Below are 12,775 nucleotides of genomic sequence, written 5' to 3' on the forward strand. Positions count from 1 at the left end.
TGAATGAAAAACATGAACATGAATCTCCAGTTATCTATAAAATATCCTGTAGTTTGACAGTAAGATGGCAAGGCAACATTTTTATGGTCACTTGGGAAGTGCATCCTAAAGAAGATAATTCTGGAATGATAGACTGGTAAGATTACGGACTCATTTTGGCAAGACCATCTTATTGACTCCTACAACTGCTCATAATGGACACTCTAAGAGCAAACAGTCCAGAGGAACTGGGCATTTCTGGGAATGAGATATGCAATATTGTACACAATTTTCATTTTAAGCTTGGCTTGGGTAGGGTTCTTGCCTGGATACTGATATATAGCTGTATTTTTGTTTTGTTTTCTCCTCTTTTGCTGGTGCTGGTTTTTGTTTTTGTTTTTTAGGTGAAGATGGAGATAGAAGAGAGGGAAAGTTTCTCTTTATCCTTGAATGAGAGAAAACAGTTTATGTGGTTTTGACTTTTTTGCCCCCGACATCATTCTCTCCTCTTCCATCTGCACATCACTTTATTTGGTGCAGAACTAGTTGCCCATCCTCTATGTGAGACCTAGCTGAGAGGCTCTCAAAGACCTTGCTCACAGTTCTATAACTCAGACTGAGAGTCAGTATCAGAAACTACAAGGTCACTGGAGGAAGGGCTCATGTCTCCATTCATTTATTCAATAAATATTTGAGCACCTACTATGTGCCAAGCACCGTTCTCCACACCAAAGATACACCAACATCTCTATTCTCATGCAGTTAACTTGTATGGGAAGACACACAAATAAACAAAGACAGACACAAACATAAATAAGACAAATAGTGACAAAAGTTCTGAAGAAAACGAAACAAAACAGAGTGATATGACAGGGTCACTGAGGACAGAGGGCTGTTAACAGTACAAGGGTAGTTAGAAAGATCTAGAACACCTGAGTAGATATGAAGGGAAAGTGGTCCTGGAGGGGACAACAAAGGCAAGGGCCTAGAGGCAGGAACAAACTTAGTTTAAGTCAGAGGAACAGAAAGCAGAGCACAAGGAAGAGAGAGATGCTGGATGCCTTGGGGAAGTAGATACATAAGGTCTTGAGGCCTAAATTAAAGAGCAGGGGTTTTATTCTAGGTCCATCTAGGGAAACCATCAGAGGCTTATTTGTTGTTGTTGCAGTAAACTATTTCTTTTCCTTTTTTAAAATTATGGGAAAATACACATAACAGAAGCTTTACCATCCTAGCCTTTTTTAGGCGTATTGCTCAGCAGTATTTAGTACATTGCTATTGTTCTGCAACCACAGCCACCAACTACCTCTAGAATTCCACATCTTGCAAAACCGAAAACTCTCATCAGAGGCTTTTAAGCAAAGCAGTGACATGATCTGACTTATGTTTTTAAAAATTAACTTGGTTGCCTGGTAAAAAATTGATTGTAGTGAGACAGTAGGATTAGGAGTTTATTGAAGTAGATAGATTGACGATACATTTTGTGCACATAGCTGACACAATTGCTGCTAATTTGGATGTGGGCATAAGATAAAGACAGAAATGAGGAAAGGAGATGACTTCTAGATTTTTACATCTCCAGCGTCTAGCCCAAGCAAATGGGTAACATTCAATTCATAAATAAATAGAAGCCTTTTTTTCCTAGAGAACTAGGACAAGAGAAATGAAAACTACCATACATGCAGGAGATGATATCTTTTTTCGGTCTGTACTAATTGCATCCTTGTAACACGGATAAAGTCTACACAGTTGGTTCATGCCAACATTATATGCTTAATTCCAACATTAACATTAAAGGCTAATACTTTTCCATGCACACAGTTAAATTTTAGCAAGCATTTTACATGTATTCATGTCTTTCCTAAATCAGTAGCTTTTATCCTGTGAGACTACAGTGCTCTGGGCCATGTTCCTGAAGATTACATATGCACAAACAAGTTTGATGTTTGAGAGAGTTATGGACTTTCTGAATTCCATCCATGGACCAGCAGGCTAAGATGCCCTGCTCTACCTTGTGTGAGTTGCTATTGTCTATCACTATGAGAATCTAGACCTTATTAGTCCAGCCCTCAAGACTTTGAAGAAATACTTTCGAACAGTTTACCTTCATTAACATCCATAATAAATGAGTTATCAAGAGCCAGTACTAATGTAAAAAATATCTTTGCATCTTTAGCAAAACTGTTATTGCAAGTATTATAAACGGAGTTATTCAAGATCCTCTTTATAACACCAATGTGATAAATGCCTTCTACAATTCATTTCTGGGAAAAATATTACCTTACAACATTTTTATTGTTTCAAAAAAACTAAACCATTAGAGTCGTGGAAACATTTTCTTATTTTTTCAATATGAGCTCCCAGCTAACAGTTAAAATTTAGTGTTCTGTTTATCACAACTACATTACCTACATTTTCCCCTTGTAGGCTTGGGTCTTCAGGTACTTATTGTGAAAACTTCAAATCTTTTTTGGAAAAAAGTGGAATGTAAATTATACATTATCTCATGCAAACTTTGCAACTGTCCTATTTCCTAAGCATATTATCTGCTCTCTTCCATGCTATTTTTCTAAACACGAGAAAAGACTCGTGTCTTTTAGACTCGAAGGCCAAATACAGCAAGTGGCAGGATGTATAGTTAGATTATCTGTATTACAGATCCAGGTTTACCACTTGCCACCCAAGTGACCTTGGCAAAAATCACTTGAATTTCTCAGAGCCTCAGATTTCTGGTTTCTAAAATTCAGTTAAAAGCCCACATCACACAGGGTTGCAATAAGGGCTGAGATGATGCATGCGAAAAGTTTTTCATGACATATAAAAGCAAAGAGGCAGGAGGAGGAGGAACAGCAGCTGCTGTAGTCCATGCTTGCCTGTTAATAAGATGACTAACAACAGCCCTTCCTCTGTCTGCTGATGAAAGGCCAAAGGTTGGGACTCGGCAGATTTTTCAGGGGGTGCCCAGCAAAGCAATGGGCACAACTCATTCCACCCCTACCCAGCCCCACAGATGCCTACTTCCCTGAGACTGTCAGGCAGCCACCTAAAGGGCGTGGACTTGGGCTAAGGAAAGAGAATGAGGACAGGAAGGGATTGTTAGATAAGACAACAGGGCTTGGCCAGGAAGGTTTAGTCATCTTTGCTAAGATAATGTATTTTTCTTCTTTTACATTTTCAGTCATAGTTCAGGGTCAGGTTTTAACACACACAGGCCTGAGGACAACATTATATTGTTTGAGTTTCAGGTTTCCCTCATGTAACACAGGAGAAACATAATACTGGCCCTGTTCATATTCTACAGTAAAGTGTAGGGAATAATCAGTGTTGTTACTTGCAGACAAAGATGGGGTGGGGCAATTTAAGAACTTCAAAATTCAGTAGTAAAGGCAGCCTGCTTTCTGGGGAAATAAAGAGTGTAGACTCAGCTGATTGGCTCAAAAGGTTAGATGTCATGAGGATTGTCTTTGTATTAGGATAAACTATATGCAATTGCCAATCAGAGTTAGGGCTAACAAAGAAAAATAATTACTAAGCTATAAAAGCACCTGGACTCTGATCAGGAGAAGGTGTTTCCACTTCCAGGATGATAAATCAGCTAGTGGCCTTGGCGAAACAACTTGGCTTCAATGGGCCCCAGTTTCCTCATCTATCAAAGAGGAAGCCTAAATGATCTCTAAGGTCCTTTCCAGGTTAAAACACTTCAACATGTCATTAAGAAATTATCTCCATGCTCATGTGCCAATAAAGGTTCCACCTCCTCCCCATAGGTGCCAAGACAACTCTGAGGTGTATCCTGCCCTGAGGGAAGCCCAGCTGCCCACAGTGGCAGGAGCAGCATCTTGACCAACACATTCTATCCTAGCTACCTCCTCCCCCTCTCTCTGTTGATCATGTCTAGAATCACCCCTCCAATAAAGGGCTTACCAAAACCACAAAACAACAAAACCCCTATATTAGAAATTCAGATGAAAAGTACTACCTTATGAAGTGGTAAGAGCAGAGGCATATGAGTGCTAGAGTTCAGACTAAACTGGATTGGATTCCCAGTTCTGTTACTAACCACATGACTCTGGACACATTGCATAACTCTGATATGGCATGAGTCTCCTTGTCCAGAAAATGAGAACAAAATGACCTTCCTGGTAGGGCTGATGTCCAGATTACATGAGATAAGGCATACAGAAAATGTTTTACAATGCCTGGCATACACCAAATAGTCAATAAATGCCATACTTTTATTTTTTTGCATTTAAGTTTGGTCTTTTTTCACTAACTTGTAATACTTCAGAAGAAAATAATTACTATACTGCCATAACTGGTATTTGAATCTAGAATAAGTTACACCTCACCTAATCCAACTTTCAGATCAGCAGCACTACGAAATTTATTAAATTTAACAAACTAGCTAATCCTATACTATGTTTTTTTTCTTTTTGTCCAGTTTTCGCTTTCAATTTTTATGGCAGTCACTTAAGGGAGGTGGAAATCAGCTCTAGGTTCTATATATTGGTTCACATTACTCATACAAACTTAAATGCTATAGGGCTGCTAAAAGCCTAACTCAAAATAGTATGAGTTATATGCCATTAGCATAATATGGTAAGCAAAGAAAAAAATCTGTATGTGCCCTGCTTTTTACATTCCCAATGGCAAAGTTTTACTTTGGTAATGTAGTAGGCCCAAAGAACCTCTACAGAGGCAAAACTTCTGACTACTCACCATCCTACAGCATAAACTATTACAGTTAGACTAACAGCATCAGCAGTTTTGACTGGTTCTGGTTAGTTAATAAAAAAAAGTTGTTTCAAGAATCAAAAAATTATATACACACCATATTTACTTTACCTTAACACATAAAAATATGCATTAATTCCCCAATTTCCCAAAGTAATTCCAAGATTTTCCTTGAAGAATTCCTCCCCAATATTTTTATTATATTAACTACACTCAGAATTTATTTTCTACAATTTCTAGTTTTAATTTCCTAAGTAGATTGAGAACTAAAAAACAAAGACAAAACAGCAAAACAAACTTGTAAAGCAAGGTCAGGACATTTTCTTCCAAATTTTCATAATTTTCTCTCCAATTTTTTAATAGTTTTTCTGCCCACTTTTTTAGTCTCTCACTTTTATGGACTCTTTCTAAAGAATTCAACATTCCCGGGCACCTGGGTGGCTCAGTCCATTAAGCCTCCAACTTCGGCTCAAGTCATGATCTCACAATTCGTGAGTTCAAGCTCCACATCAGGCTCTGTGCTGACACCTCCGAGCCTGGAGCCCGCTTCAGATTCTGTGTCTCCCTCTCTCTGCCCCTCCCTCTGCTCACACTCTGTCTCTCTCTCTCTAAAATAAACATTAAAAAAAATTTTTTTTAAACAATTCAACATTCCTTTCACAGAAACCAGTACTCTTCTTTTGCACTCATGTTTCATAGATTTACACGACTATTACTGATATTTAAATGATCTAATCATAATAACACGTGTAACTGCCACCAACAGGCTTATGATAAATACTGTTGAGCCAGTAACCCAGCAGTTGTAGAAATGAACACGCTGCACTCAACCTACTTTCTGGGAAAATGAAGAGTGTAGGCTTGGCCGATTGGCTCAAATGGTTAGATGTTAAGAGGATTGTCTTTGTATTAGGATAAACTATATGCAATTGCCAATATCTAACTCTTTTACCTAGAGCAATGGCAAGTGCCTACGTTCAACCTAGTATTTTTAAAGAAATATTAGCTATACTTAATGTTAAATATATCTACTAGACATTTTTTTCCCTCCCTTTAAACAATGATTAGTAGTTCCTGCAGCTTTATTTTTCAACTTCCACTCTACATTTACTCAGGAACTCACCCTGAGCTACTGAATAATCAGTATCTGGACTCTGGTTTACTAGGAATGTTACTTCTGCCTCCCACCTTGCTTCAAGTTAAAGACACACCTGTTAGAATTTCAGAGACTGAAGGTATAAGCATGTGCCTTCTAGATAACTGAATGAAAAACATCAGAGGGATTAAAATGTGAGATCAGCATTAGTTTATTTGGTTCTGAGATACAAATCTTTTTAACCCACAGAATCCAACACAGCACCACCTGCCGAGAGAAGGCAAGAAAAAGACAAGCAAGAAGGGGATTGGGCAGAGAAGCCCTTGGACAGACCTAGGGTTAAGTCATCCTTAAATATGAGCACCCTTTAGGGGCTCCTGGGTGGTTCAGTCGGTTGAATGTCTGACTCTTGCTTTTGGCTCAGGTCATGATCCCAGTGTCATGGGATCAAGCCCAACATCAGCCTCAATGCTGAGCATGGAGCCTGCTTAAGATTCTCTCTCTTTCTCTGCCCCTCTTCCCTGCTTATGTACACACTCTCTCTAAAAATAAAATAATAATAATAATATAATAATAAATATGAGCAGCCTTCACTGTCCCTGTTCTGTCATTTGATTATAATAAACAAAAAAATCACAAAGGTGTTATTAAGACAAAACCCAGAAAGCTGGGACAGGAAGAAGGACAGGCTGTATTTAAATGAGGAGCTACTAGTCAACCCTCTTTTTCTAGTTTTCTCTTCTACCACTGACCCAGAAAGTCTAAATCAGGTTTTTCTTTGTGATTGCACTTATGCCCTCACCAAAGTACCATATGATATCAGAACTCTACTGTCTCATGTACCCTCTAAAACAGCAATCCACAGAGTCAATATGCAAAGTGGGAAGAAGCTAAACATTGTAATTTTACTTGGGTTCAAATCCTGGCTGCATACTTCCAACAGTGTATACTGAGTACCTTTCTTTACTCTCCTGCACTCATGTATACTATGAGAATTATGGTGCAGATCTTGCCAGCTTCAGAGGATTCATGAGCAAATGCATGAAAAGTGCTTTGCTGCAACTATTACTGATACCTAAAAGATGTCAAAACGTTTCATCTCGTAACTGTCAATAAAAGATTTAAAACTGAACTGCAAGATTGGGTATTTTATAAACATGCAGCACAAGGACACCGATGAAAGCTTACTTTCTGTTCCAAAATTGTTATGCAAACAGAACATAAGCAAGATATCAAGCGGAAACAATGTTGGCGGCTGTCCTTTCCAAAGAGAAATGAGCTACGAGATAGCAATCAGGTAGAGAAGAGAGATAAAGCCTCCAACAGGGGGAGGAGGAGAGCTTTCAGAAAGGTGAAGTTGCAAAAGCCAGAGGGATGCTTTTAAAATTCAAATGTGAACAGGTCCCTCACTTCCTTGAACATTTTCAATGGCTCCCCACTGATTTTAGGATAAACTCCAAATCCTTCAGGTCCAACAAGGCTCTTAGCAACCTCACCTCACCTCATACACTCCTCTGCAGCTGTTTTATAGTATTTCCAATTTCAGCACAGCATCTGCATTCTCTCAGCCTGAATGTGATTTCCTGCCTTCATCTCATTTCTCTGCTGCCCTAACACTCTTCCTTCTTTTAGCTCAGGAGCATGATTTTGTCTGCCTTCCTCCACGTGACTTCTCCAACACTCTGTGTTTCTCACAGTTTTTCACACTGTACTGGAACTGTTTGCCTCTCTGCACCTCACACAGACCTGGCCTGGCTTTAGCATTCTGCTGATCACCTTGCCTGACACAAAACTGACGCTCATTTAAATGTTTACTGAACACACAACTTCTGAAACTCCCTACTTTGGGCCAGATTTATCTCTATTACCTTGTATTAGAGAGGACAAAGAAGGTAGGTAGCTGTTGTTTGAGGGCTGTGAGGCTGCTTCTCAAGAGAGATGAAAATCTGCCTTTCACCTGGCAGACTTATGTTATACGTTATACAGTAACTTAGTGCATCTGAATAATAGCCTGTTTAGAAACATTTATGATGGTGTGGCTACTTCTATCATTAACTAAATGGATAGTTTTACTTCCCAATGTAATAACATGTGCGCTTTTAATATATTTAAGTAAATTAGGAATAATTAGAAATCTCAACTTTTTTTTTAGAAGACCAGTCTTATAAAGTGCCAAATTTGCATTAGTTTTCAACTTTTTCATAACTTGTGAGTGGTCCAAATTGGATGAGTATCTCAGAAACACATGTGAGATACAGTCCGCTCTCAAAATGTATTCATGGCATGCTTCTTTGCATGCTCTATGACGTGTTGTACTGAAATTCAAGGTTAGTTCTCAATTTAATACACTAATACATATACAGAGTCTCCAAAGTTACTTGTTTGGTAAACAACATTCTAACATATCCTAAAACTGATGTTTGCACACATAGGACACCAAGAAGAATAACCAGTTAACATACTTGGGAAAGTCCTATTTCTTCCATTCAACTACAAATTATCTGAGGACATGGGTTTTCTTTTACATACATTCCAATGTCTGACATAAACAAACAAACTCCAGTTTATAAAGTGACATATCTGCCAAAGCAAGTATTGCTACAACTTACATTTATAAGTGTTGTTTAGTGCACCTGTTCAACAATAGAGGATTAATTTATGAAATCACATTACAGTTGCTAGAATATGACACAAACAGGAATTTGGGAAATCGGATAAGATGAAAAATGCTTACTAGGTATTACATTAAAATCAAAGAATACTAAAATTATACATGTACTATGATGTAGGAAAACATGCATAGAAAACATGGAGAGAAACAAAGGCAAAAATCACAAAATATCCATTTTGGTAGAATTATGCTCAGTGGCTCAAAACTCTCATTGGTTCCCTTTTCTTACCATTTAGGTACCTTCTTGGTTTTGTCTTCTCACCTCAATCCTATGTAGGCACAGCCAACTCTTTCCAAACAGTTCCTCTTGGGAATAGAGGCTCACATTACCTTATACAGAAGTTTTGGGAACAGGTTCCTATTAGGCATGTCTGCAGTCTCATCCCACTACCATCATATCTCCTACCAGAATAAGACAGTCATTCTACTGCTAAATATGTCTACTGTGGTAATCTCACTTATGTTTTATGCATTTTTAGGTATGTGTTATATTTTACAATAAAGATGACTTTTTTTTTTTTTTTTTTTGTAATTTACTGTGGTTGGTTCCTGTCTTGTTTTGCTAAGAATAGGATTCATCATTCTCTGCGGATATGGTCCTACTTCCACACTTCTAACTGTAGTGCTTACTCAGGATAACTGGGTTCCTCCTAGCTGCAGCAACTAAGTCACCAGAAGCTTTCCTCCCCTCCAGGATGCTTGCCAGCTCCTCCATGTCTACCAATGTAAGCTTCTTCACACCCTGTAAAACCTGGCCCACCTGTGTGCTACCGTAATTCACATTGCATCATATGTGGCAAACATTTAGCAAGTAACTACTAATTGTAAGGCCTGAATATTTAATGTCCTAAGCTGCTTACAATATTTTTTGTGGATGTGGAACATTTATAAGAGAAGATACCCAACTGGAGAAAGTGACATATGATAAGTGATGAATAAGTGTTCAGAGGTCGTGAAGGAGGAGACTAGGGGAGAAGGGCTGGGGAGGGGGTAAGGTTCGATGAAAGCTAGAAGGAAGAGACATTGTAGAAGTTGAAGAGATACATCATGATTGGGAGAGAGGTGATATGAGGACTGCTGAATTTTGCACCTGAGTGACTAGGATATGGGGCCCGTGACATAAATGATGTTAACTAGAAATGCTTTGAGGCAAAACAGGGCAAGTCCACAAGGAATATTACAATATAAACTGACAGATGCTACTCTAAAACTGAGTAAGATATGGAAAGCACAGAATCTTAAGGCAGCTAACTAGAGGCGATAACTGAAGTAACAAGGTTCTGTGAAATCTCTAAAAAAAATAATGATAATAATGATAAATAAAATAAAAAAGAACCTAAACTAGTCCAAAGTCATGCAAGAGGGAATGTGAGACTGAGAACCTGATCAGTGATGCTTCAAGGAGCTCAGGACTTCAGGAAATAAGGAGGAAGAAAGGAATTCTAGGCGAAGCAGTAGGCACAGTGGTTAAGGGCCCCCAGTGCTGGTCCTGAGCCCCGGAGTTGGAATCCTCTCCTGCTACTTGAGAGTCCTTGAGCAAGATACCAAGTATACATTCCCTCATCCATAAAGTGAGATAACATAATAATTTTACCTCACAGGATTGTGTTGAGGATTAAGAGTTAATGAAAGTTTTCAGAACAGTGCCTGGCACAAAAACACTCGATAAATGTCTGCCGTTGAGGGGAAAAGATTTTTTTCTAGTCCTCAGCGACCTCGGGGACAACAATTTCTGGCCAGCAGTAGGAGCAGGAATTACAAAGTAAGGGAATTAATAAGCAAGTGAGCAGTAAGAAGGCAAAGGCAATCACAAAGTATGGATGATTCTTCCACGGCGGTTAAACAAAAAAATCGAGCTGTGAAACAAAAAGTAACCTGTGAGCATAGGGTTAAGTGAAAATGCTTTCTGAGGGGATAGCTCAGCAAGAGGGGAAAGGTTTGGCTCGCCAAAACTATTCTTGAGTGGGAGCGGGACTTGTTTCTTCTACCACACAGGGAGGTGGACAGGTGTAAGACCGGACCCTTCCTGTCCCGGCTCCCCAGGAGCTCGAAAGACCGCTCGCTCGGCATCTGGTAACTTTGAATCAGCGCTGGCTGATGGGGGGGAGGCGGGGCGGGCAATTTCCCAACCAACGATACCCTGGAAGATGAAACAACAGGCTTTCCCATCTCCATCTCCAGCACGACCTGTTCTATGGCTCAGTAGTCATCACCCTCCTCAACCAGCAGCAGTCGCTGGGACACCGTGCAGCTCAGAGAGCCAAAGAGGCAGCTCCCCGCTGCGAGAGCAGCACCCCCCCCCCCCAAGTTCATTCCGACCTCAAGGACACAAAAGCGCCCCAGACGGGAAGGAACCAGTAAGAAATGGGCTCGGTAATTCCGGTAATGGGGGGGGCGGGGGGGGGGGGCTGCGGCTAGGGAGGTCAGAGCCCGGAGCTGGGAAAGTGACCTCGGTGGCCAAGGTCGAGGAGGTTCCTCCAGTCCCAGGGGCGAGCACCTTTGCCCTCCCGCCCGGAGCACCAGGGTCCCCGCCCGCAGGGAGCGCTCGGGGAGGCTCAGAGCCCTGGGGCGGCCCGGGAGCACCGGCCCTCTGGGATGCCGGGGCGGCGGGGGGCTCCCAGGGAGCGCGCAGGTGAGCGCGGCGGCCCCGCCCTCCCGCGGGAAGGGCCTTCTCTCTGCGCCCACAGGCCGCGGTTCGAGAACTTCCGAAGCGCCTGCACACAGCCCGGGGAGGGCCTGGCCACGCTCCCGGGTTTCCCGCACCCGGATCCCGCCGCCGCGCGCTGCGCCCAGGTTCCTCCATCCGGCTGCTCCGGACTCCTGCCGGCGGGGTCTCTCTCCCTTCCCCCATCTCTTCTCCGCACCCCGGAAAAGTTTGGTCCCAGCGCAGGGGCTGGGAGTCCGGCACTCACCCCACGGAGAGCGGAGCCGAAGCGGCAAGGCGCGCGCGGGAGCAGAGGGCGGCGGCGGGCGGCGGCGCGAGCGCAGAGCTCCTCACAGCGGCCCCTGCTGCTCCGGCCGCCGACAGAGCTGGAAAAGGGGAGGAGGCCGCCGGGATGTCACCTGCCCGCTCTCCCACCCCGCCGCGTGACGCCACGCAGCACCGCCCCCGCCCGCAGCCGCCAGGTACCCGCGAGGGGCGGGAAGGAGGAGCCAGCCGCCATCCCGGAACGAGCGCCCCGCCTCCGCCCGCCTCAGCGCCCAGACCCTCGGAGCCCCGCGGGCCACTTTGGAGTACGGGTTCTGGCCTTTGGACTGTTATGTTTCTTTTTGAGCACCGATGCCATCCCTTGAGGTCATCTCGAGGCGTGACATAAATAGTGTGAAAGTTGTCGTCATGCATGACTCAGGAATGAGTTGTAGAAAAATGTGAGAAGAGGAAACCTGGTCCCGGTCAGGCTGGAGTGGAGAGAGGGAGAAAAGAAGGAATCCCCGCTCCTGAAAAAGCTATTGGGAGGGTCAACTCCTATTTAAAATGGAGGCCACCACGGCGAGAAGCCCAATTTGGGTCAACTCCATCCCTGCTTAGTAAGAAACTGGCAAAAATTGCTGCAAATATTGGGGAGTTGAGGGGGTTTTTAGAGCAGTGGGGAGCAAATATAAAATCTAAATTAACTTTTTTCCTGATTAGTCACTGCAAAGAACAAAGTCTAGCAAACTGGTTTCTCCTTATCCGCCGCTGTGGGCTTGGGGAGTGAGATGAGGAGAATGCAGGGCGTGTGTATGCGCGCTCAATTATTTTTTAACTTGTCTGGCCTTGTGTCTAGTTACGATCTTCTTAACCTTTGTTGAGTTTTGGGATCGGGGCATTGGTAGCTGGGAGGCAAAATAGGAGGAGTGGGAAGAAGTTAGGCAAAACCATGAACCGGAATTGAGTTGTCTTCTAGAAACCTGAAACATAGCCTGACAGGTTGCAGTCCTGAGCCAAGCTGGTCTGTTTGTGCTGTAAGTTTCAAGAATTGAATCGACAAAGGATACAGACCACCAGGTATATTGGGTAAGGAGAACATTCAGTGGGCCAGAAGCATATTTTCCTTACGTAGCAAGTTTGCCTTCCATGACTAACCCTAATCTTGCATTGAACAAGAGGTTTTGAATGTTTTATGTAAAATGTTGAGAACCCACATAGTAACCGTTGAAAGGAACGCAAAACACATGAAAGCTCAAGCTGAGCTTGAGAATGTTGAAGTCAAGGGAACTGAAGATTTCTCCCTCTTTGTAGAAAAACTCTGCTTTCATAATAAAAACATGAATAAATATAGTTTAGTAGATTTGTAAAATTCCTTTGTGAATTG

General features: G+C 42.2%; 1 protein-coding gene across 1 annotated transcript in view; it reads right to left on the reverse strand.

The window, feature by feature from the left end:
* The window catches only part of ELOVL7 (ELOVL fatty acid elongase 7), a 77,953-nt gene extending 66,454 nt beyond the window's left edge, over nucleotides 1-11,499 (reverse strand). Inside the window, exon 1 of the mRNA XM_043590910.1 lies at nucleotides 11,393-11,499. The gene's annotated coding sequence lies outside the window, so the exon portion shown is untranslated. The remainder of the gene's footprint in view (nucleotides 1-11,392) is intronic.
* Nucleotides 11,500-12,775: the final 1,276 nt, after the last annotated feature.

The sequence above is a fragment of the Prionailurus bengalensis genome, chromosome A1 (assembly GCF_016509475.1).
Source record: "Prionailurus bengalensis isolate Pbe53 chromosome A1, Fcat_Pben_1.1_paternal_pri, whole genome shotgun sequence".
In the NCBI taxonomy this organism is placed as follows: Eukaryota; Metazoa; Chordata; class Mammalia; order Carnivora; family Felidae; genus Prionailurus; species Prionailurus bengalensis.